Source organism: Rhinoraja longicauda, unplaced genomic scaffold (assembly GCF_053455715.1).
Source record: "Rhinoraja longicauda isolate Sanriku21f unplaced genomic scaffold, sRhiLon1.1 Scf000360, whole genome shotgun sequence".
Lineage (NCBI taxonomy): Eukaryota > Metazoa > Chordata > Chondrichthyes > Rajiformes > Arhynchobatidae > Rhinoraja > Rhinoraja longicauda.
The window spans coordinates 84267-93842 of NW_027601578.1; positions in this window are offsets into that span (position 1 = coordinate 84267).

Consider the following 9576-nt stretch of genomic DNA (forward strand, 5'->3'; position numbering starts at 1 on the left):
GAAGATGGAGGAAATGGGAATTGTCCGTCAGTCTGACAGCCCGTGGGCCTCATCGTTACACATGGTCTCCAAGGCATCTGGGGGGTGGAGGCCATGTGGCGATTATCGGCGTCTCAATGCTGTCACCACGGCTGATCGCTACCCCATACCGCACCTACAGGACTTTTCATCTGGGCTGGAAGGAGCGGTGGTGTTTTCCAAATTCGATTTGGTGCGAGGATACCATCAGATTCCGGTGCGACCTGAGGACATACAGAAAACTGCAACTATTACCCCGTTCGGGTTGTTTGAATGGTTGCGTATGCCTTTCGGTTTAAAGAACGCGGCACAGGCTTTCCAGCGACTGATGGACCGCGTGGGCCGGGGTTTACCCTTTTTGTTTATTTATTTAGACGACATCCTGGTCGCCAGCCCCTCAGTGCAGGAACACCAGGCCCATTTGCGGACCGTGTTCCAGCGGCTCCAAGACCACGGGCTCATTATCCAACCCTCCAAATGTCAATTCGGCCTGCCTGCTCTCGATTTTCTAGGGCACAGAATTACTCCTGCCGGCGCCGCCCCTTTGCCCGAGAAGGTGGAGGCTATCCGGGCTTTTCCCAGGCCCACCACAGTAAAAGGGCTGCAGGAGTTCGTAGGCATGGTTAATTTCTACCATAGATTCGTTCCGGCAGCGGCGCGAGTCCTGCGCCCGCTTTTCCAATGCCTTGCAGGGAATCCGGTAGAGTTGTTGTGGTCCCCGACCGCAGAGTCGGCTTTTACAGCAGCTAAGGCAGCCTTGGCAGACGCCACCATGTTGGTCCATCCGAGCCCCTCCGCCCCCACGGCCCTGACGGTTGACGCCTCTGACGTGGCGGTGGGCGGGGTTCTGGAGCAGCAGGTCGGTGGCCGTTGGCAGCCTTTAGCGTTTTTCAGCCGGCAACTAAATTCGGCCGAGCTGAAATATAGCGCATTTGACCGAAAGCTTCTAGCTCTCTATTTAGCTGTTCGTCATTTCAGGTACTTCCTCGAGGGCCGCCCATTTGTGGCATTTACGGACCACAAGCCATTAACATTTGCTTTTTTGAAATTGTCTGACCCATGGTCGGCCCGCCAGCAGCGGCACCTGACTGCTATCTCCGAATTTACCACTAATGTCCGTCATGTCGCGGGTAAGCTTAATGCCGTTGCTGACGCCCTGTCTAGACCTGCTTTTCCCCCTATTTCGGCGGTGGACTGCGAAGTGGATCCCCAGGAGCTTGCGGATTCACAGCTCCTAGCGGATACCGTTTCGGCTTACCGGTCCACCACTTCGGGATTGAAGTTGGCCCAGGTAGCTTGTGGGTCGGAGGGCACGAAAGTCTGGTGCGATGTTTCTCTTCCCCGTCCCAGGCCGGTAGTACCGCCCTCCCTTCAGCGCCGGGTTTTCGATGCCATTCATGGGCTGGCGCACCCGTCCATCCGCTCCACCTCTGCCTTGGTAGCAGCGAGGTTTGTCTGGCATGGCCTGCGGAAACAGGTAGCGGGGTGGGCACGTTCCTGCGTGCCCTGTCAGACCGCTAAAGTCCAGCGCCACGTCCAGCCCCCCGTACAGGATTTCGAGGTCCCGGCTGTTCGTTTTTTCCACATCCACGTGGATTTGGTCGGGCCTTTGCCTTCCTCCCGGGGTTACACCCACCTCCTCACGGTGGTGGATCGGTTCACCCGGTGGCCAGAGGCTTTCCCATTGTTTGATATTTCGTCAGCGTCTTGTGCTAGGAATTTGGCCCTTCATTGGGTAGCTCGTTTCGGGGTCCCGGCAGTTATTACCACTGACAGAGGGCCACAGTTCACTTCGTCCCTCTGGGCCGCGCTGGCGGAACTGTACGGGTCCAAGTTACAACCCACAACTGCATATCACCCCCAGGCAAATGGACTCGTAGAAAGGTTCCACCGCCAACTTAAGGCGTCCCTCAGTGCAAGGCTTGAAGGCCCGGACTGGGTAGACCAACTCCCTTGGGTTCTTTTGGGCATCCGGACTGCTCCTAAGCCAGATCTCGGTGTGTCGTCCGCAGAGCTAGTATATGGCTCGACACTTCGAGTACCCGGAGATCTGTTTCCGGACCCTTCAGACCTGCTCCCTACAGTCCCATCAGCGTTAGCATCTCACCGGGAACGGGTGGGCTCCCTGGCTCCAGTTCCGACTTCACGTCATGGGTGTCCCATGGTACATGAACCGTCTTCCCTGAAGGACTGTGAGTTTGTTTTTCTGCATAAAGATGCCCATCGCGCCCCGTTGCAGAGGGTCTATCAAGGGCCGTTCCGGGTTTTACGTAAGGGAACGGCTACCTTCACCTTAGACATGGGCGGCAAGAGTGAACTCGTCTCGGTGTCCCGGCTCAAACCTGCCCATTTGGACCCGGATCAACCAGTCCTGGTCGGTCAAACCCCTAGGAGAGGCCGACCTCCGTTAGTTCCGCCCAGTCCGGAAACCCCCGTTCCGACAGTTCCTCCAGGACCCCCCGTTTCGGCAGTTCCTCCAGGACCCCCCGTGCCGGTAGTTCCTCCAGAACCTCTCGTTCCGGCTGTTCCACCAAGTCCGGAACCTCCGGCTCCTGTGGTTCAGGCTGTCCCTCTCCGTACTCGTTATGGTCGCGAAATCCGGCTCCCTGCTAGGTTCCGCACCTCGGGTTCTGGGGGGGGTCATGTAGCGACCATAGAGAATGGTCCAGGTCGTCGAACCCTCGGATTGGCCAGCGAGGTCACGTGGGAACGCGACCATGGGGATTGGTCCAGGGAGCGACATCGCTGATTGACCAGCGATGTCATGTGCGCGTTTGGCGCCCGATTTAGTCAGTTCGGCGAAGTCTTCAAGGAAGACAGTAAGTTTGTATTGGTTGTCCTGTACCTTGTTGTTTAACTCTGTATTCGGGTATTGCTGCTGCAATAAACTTCGTCTACAACCAACAAGTTTCGGACTCGCCATAGTGGGGTGTATCAGTGTTACAGTGAGGGGTGTATCAGTGTTACAGTGAGGGGTGTGGGGTGTATCAGTGTTACAGTGAGGGGTGTATTGGAGTTACAGTGAGGGGTGTATCAGTGTTACAGTGAGGGGTGTGGGGTGTATCAGTGTTACGGTGAGGGGTGTGGGGTGTATCAGTGTTACAGTGAGTAGTCTGGCTAAAAGACTGTGCATTCACCTCATGACTCTCTGGAATATAATTGGATCACTCCTCTGCCCTGTGATCCATGGAATAATCTGCCCAACCTCTCCCTATAGCAGTCTGAAGGTCTCGACCCGAAACGTCACCCATTCCTTCTCTCCTGAGATGCTGCCTGACCTGCTAAGTTACTCCAGCATTTTGTGAATAAATAATCTCCCTATAGCTGAGTGCCTCTGGTCCTGGCAACATACTGAGAAATCTCTGAACTTTTTCTAGCTTAATAATATCCTTTCTGCAGCAGTGTGACCAAAACTCAACGCAATATTCCAGATTCAGGTGCAGTAGCGTCTTCTCATAATGTCCCAACTTCTCCACTCAATACTGTGAAGGCCAATGTGTCGAAAGCCTCCTTTATCACCCTATCCACCTGTGATGCCACTTTCAGGGAGCTACGTGCCTGTACTCTGCAATCTCTCTGCTCTACAACATTGCCGTACATTCACTGTGAAGGTCCTGGCCTGGTTTGACTTCCCAAAATCACCTACTTGTACTTATCTGCATTAAACTCCATTAGCCATTCCTCAACCAACTTGCCCAGCTGATCAAGATCCTGCAGTGATTTTAATAACCATCTTCACTTTTATGACACAATCCAGTTCAGTGTCATTTGCAAACTTACTAATCATGCCTCACATTGTACAACAATCGGCCCAGCACCGAACCCTGAAGCACAGCACTAGACAAGGCCTTCGGTGTGAAAATCATTCTGCCACCTCTGTGCTCTGCTTCCTTCCATGAAGCCAATTCCACATCCAGTTTACAAACTCCCCTTGGATCCCATGTGATCTAACGTTCCAGAACAGACTATCATGAACGTTTTCAAATGCCTTGCTAAAGTCCATAGAGAAAATGTCTATGGCCTTGCCCTTGTCAACCTTTTTGGATACTTCAAAAAACTCAATCAAATACATCAGACACAATCTCTCACGTACAAAACCATGCTGATCACACCGTTATTGTTTATAATATAAAATTTATATAAAAACTATGTTTATATATATATGAGTGTGTGCGTGTGTATACTTTATATCCATATATAAAAAGGTTCATATATATAAACCTTTTTTGGTGTTTATTATGGTGTTTATAGGGTAGAATGTTTACTCAGCTGTTGTGCTACGGTAACAATTTCAGTGTGGAGGAAGGAACTGCAAATTCTGTTTGAAGAAAGGTCTTAACCTGAAGCATCACCCATTCCTTCTCTCCAGAGATGTTGCCTGTCCCGCTGAGGTACTCCAGCATTTTGTATCTACCAAGGAACTGCAAATGTTGTTTTAAACTGAAGATACTGGAGAGAAGGAATGGGTGACTTTTCATTCTTCTGTTTAGATTTTAGATTTTTTTTTTTTTAGATTTAGAGATACAGCGCGGAAACAGGCTCTTCGGCCCACCGAGTCCGCGCCGCCCAGCGATCCCCGCACATTAACACTATCCTACACACACTAGGGACAATTTTTACATTTACCCTGTCAATTAACCTACAAACCTGTACGTCTTTGGAGTGTGGGAGGAAACCGAAGATCTCGGAGAAAACCCACGCAGGTCACGGAGAGAACGTACAAACTCCGTACAGACGGCCCCCGTAGTCAGGATCGAACCTGAGTCTCCGGCACTGCATTCGCTGTAAGGCAGCAACTCTACCGCTGCGCCACCGTGCCGCCGGTGCATATTCGCTGTTTCGGGGCATATGGCAATAAAACACTCTTGACTCTCTCGCTGGCATGTAATATTGTCAGGGTAAAAGTGAAAGGTTTTCAAGAGTGTGTGTCGATAATTCACCAGAAAGTTGTATACACAATATAGAAAACACGTGGTTGAGGGGCACGGGCTGGAGGATAGACGGTAGATGGAATGGGGAGGAGGTGAGGGGGAGATGGAACGATTGGAGGAATGGGGAGAAAAGATGGTAGATGGAGAGGGGAGGCGGCGAGGGTAAGGGCGAGATGGTAGGTGGGCACGCGGAGGGTCGGGTACCGGATAGATGGGGAGAGGTATACAGGGGGGTAGTCAGTGAGGGAAGGGGGCATTGTGTTAGGTAGATGGTGAGGGGCATAGGAGAGAGGAGTATGGGGAAGGGGACTTGTAGTCGGGGAGAGAAGGTGGAGGGGAGTTGGGGAGGATTGCATGGGGAGAGTAGATGGGGAGGGGGCAAGGTGGAAGGGCAAGGGGAGAGTAGATGTGGAAGGGGGAATGGTGGAAGGGCAAGAGGAGAGTAGATGGGGAAGGGGCATGGTGGAAGGGCACCAGGAGTGTAAGCTGGGAATTTGGGCACGGGGAAAGGAAAGAGCTTTCCCCGGGGAGGGGTATGGGTAAGTGTAAACGGGGAGTGGGCATTGAGGAGGATAGATGGAGAGGAATGCATGGCCTTTTATTCTGCGGCTGTGGCCTCTGATCTTAGACACTCCCACGAGTGGCAACATCCTCTCCACATCCACCCTGTCAAGGTCATTCACTTCTCGGTACGTTTCAACGCCGTCCCTCTTTACATCCTCCCCAACTCCCCGCATCCTTCTAAACTCCTCTGAGTACAGGCCCAGTGCCGTCAAACATTCACCGTATTGTAATCCAATCAATCTTGGGATCATTCTCTTTATCCGCTTCTGGACTCTCCAGCACATCCTTCCTCATATATGGGGGGAAATTGCTTATAATACTCCAGATGCGGTCTGACCAGTGCCTTATCAAATCTCATCCTTACATTCCTGTTTATATATTCTATTCCTCTCGTAATAAATTTCACGAGAAACAGTTACGATATGTGAAACAGTGCAACCCTGTATATCTCGCACACAAAATGATGCAAATCTTACCATGAATGACAGAAATAAGAAGTGTTATCGATGTTTATGAAGTTCATTTTTGAATGATTTAAAATTGAGGGTGTTGGTGCAATATACTGCTAACCCACAAATGCGTCCTTATGAGATATTCACATTTTAAAAATCCATAAATCACAAAACAAAACAAGGTGCCTATGTTATTTGACCAACTTATCGGTTGAATTTAGACATTAAATTTTTACAGGTTGTAGGGTAAGGATCCTATTAATGCATGTAAATAATTTTTCACAAAAGTGAGGGTTATTATTGCACAGACCTCCTCAATTATATGTTAAATTCAAACCTAAACTATGGTAGCAATGTACAGTGCAGTCAGAAAGTATTCAGACCCCTTCCCTTTTTCCACATTTTGCTACGTTATAGCCTTATTTTTTTAATCATCAATCTACACACAATACCCCATAATAAAAAAGTGATAACAGGTGTTTAGAAATCTTTGCAAAGTAATTTAAAATAAATAACTGAAATATCACATTTACATAAATATTCAGACCTTTGGTATGACACTCAAAATTGAGCTTATGTTCATCCTGTTTCCATTGATTATCCTTGAGATGTTTCTACAACTTGATTGGAGTCCACCAGTGGTAAACTGAATTGATTGGAAATGATTTGGAAAGGTACACACCTGTCTACATAAGGTCCCACAGTTGGCAGTGCATGTCCGAGCAAAAACCAACCCATGAAGACGAAGGAATTGTCCGTAGACCTCTGAGGCAGGATTGTGTCGAGACACAGATCTGGGTAAGGGTATAAAACAATTTCCACAGCATGGCAGGTCCCGAAGAGTGCAGTGGCCTCCGTCATTCTTAAATGGAAACATTTTGGAAGCACCAGGACTTTTCATAGAGCTGGCCACTCGGCCAAACTGAGCAATCGGGGGAGAAGGGCCTTGGTCAGGGAGGTGATCAAGAACCCGATCCTTTCAGCTCATATTTTAAGGCTTTTTCAATATACTAAACAAAATCATTTTGAATTTGGAGATAAACCACAGAAATTGCTAGCACGTCAACTCCGTAAATTAGAAGATGATTCTACAATTCATAAAATTAGATCAGAAAATGGAGATTTGCTTAAACTACCTAAGGATATTAATCAGAGATTTTTGCAATTTTATCAGTCATTATATTCATCAAAAATAACAGATACTTCTGCGCAGATGCAAAAGTTTTTGCAGGAATGTAACCTTCCTGGTTTGAATGTGAGTGATAGAAATTTACTGGGCGCAGAAATAACTATGAAAGACGTTGAAGAGACTATTAAATCCATGAAAAATGGGAAGACTCCTGGCCCTGATGGCTTAAATAATGAATTTTATAAAAAATTCAGTGGGTTGATCTCTCCACGTTTGCAAACTGTATATAGTCACGCCTTTAAACAACAGAGATTGCCACAAACTCTGACTTAATCAACAATAATCCTCATTCCTAAAAAAGATAAGGATTCTGAAGACCCTGGTTCGTCTAGGGCGATAGCTCTTTTAAATACTGATCAGAAGATATTAGCGAAAATCTTAGCTCAGAGATTAAGTCTAGTTATAGACAAATTGATACACCCCGATCAATCAGGCTTTATAGCCAAACGATATTCATTTTTCAACTTGAGACGCTTGTTTAATATAATTTATTCAAATAGACTATTAAATGAAGATTTAGCAATCATCTCGCTAGATGCTGAAAAAGCATTTGATCAAGTAGAATGGCCCTATCTTTTCTCAGTGATGGAAAAATTTCAACTAGGTGAAAATTTTTGTGCATGGGTGAAACTTTTATATACATCCCCAACAGCTAGAATATTAACTAATCAAATGCTGTCATCTAAATTTCATTTAGCTAGGGGTTGTAGACAAGGATGTCCACTATCACCACTTTTATTTGCCCTTATTATAGAACCACTTGCTGAGAGTATTAGATCAAATTCAGATATTTATGGCTACAACACTAAATATACAACCAATAAAATTTCTTTATATGCGGATGATGTATTAATATATATTACAAAGCCAGAAATTAGCATTCCGAATTTATTAAATCTCATAACTCAATTTGGTTCATTTTCAGGTTATAGAATTAACTGGTATAAAAGTGAAATTATGCCAATAATGGAGCATAATCCGGCCATACTTCAACAATTTCCTTTTAAAATTGCCTATGAAAAGTTTAAATATCTTGGAATTTACGTGACTAGGAAATATACTTCTTTATTTAAATCAAATTTTCCTCCTTTACTTGCTAAATTACACAGAAATATCCAATTTTGGAAAACACTTCCTATATCATTAGTTGGTCGTAGTAATGCTATAAAGATGATCTTTCTTCCACAACTACTATACTTATTTCAAGCAATTCCGATCTACCTTCCAAAAAAGTTTTTTTTAAAAATTGATTCAATTGTTACTAATTTTATTTGGGACTACAAGACTCATAGAATAAATAAAAGACACTTATGTAAGTCTAAAATTAATGGAGGAATTGCTTTACCTAACTTTTTATTTTATTATTGGGCGGTTAATATTAAAAATATAACCTGCTGGTTGGATGATTCTGATCAACAACCGGATTGGTTAAAGATGGAGAAAGAGGATTGTTTACCATTCGATATTGGTGCGATCCTCTTAGCTCCAATAAATTTAAATAAAAAAACATATGGAGGTAATCCCATTATACATAGTGTTATCCGTACCTGGAAACAATTAAAGCTTACGTTAAAATTGAGTAAATTATCTGTTTTCCTTCCTATTGCGAATAATCCTTCTTTTAAACCGTCTGTCTTAGATAGAGGCTTTGCTCAATGGAAAAGTTATGGAATCAAAAGGGTGGGAGATCTTTATCATAAGGGAACTTTTCTTTCGTTTCAGGAGTTACAGCAGAAGTACGGATTACATGTTAATAATTATTTTAGATATTTACAACTTAGAGATTATGTAAAATCACACATGCAAGAATATAAGTTTAGAGGTCCAGAAACACTTGATGTATGCCTGAATCGACATTATAACTCAAATAAATTAATATCTTTTATTTACAATATTCTCCTTGACATTGACATTCCGTCATCAGAATCTTATAGACGAGCATGGGAGGACGAATTGAATCAATTTATAATGCAAGATATATGGGATGAAAGTTTACAACATATACATCAATGTTCATTGAATACTAGACATTCCTTAATACAATTTAAAATAATACATAGATTACATTATTCGAAGACGAAATTAAATAGGATTTTTCCTAGTATCTCTCCTATGTGTGATAAATGTCAATTTCAAGAAGCTAATTTAACTCATATTTTCGTAACTTGTATAAAAATGCAAAACTTCTGGTTGGAGATTTTTAAAATAGTTTCTAAAGTTATTAATAAAAAATTAGATATGGACCCAAAATTAATTATATTAGGATTATCAGAACATACTACAAATTTTACAGTAAGTCAGGTACATTTTCTTGATTACAGTCTAATAACTGCGAAAAAACTAATACTTAAATTTTGGAAAAAACCAATAACCCCCACAATTAAAATGTGGACTATGGAAATGACAGAGACCCTGCATTTGG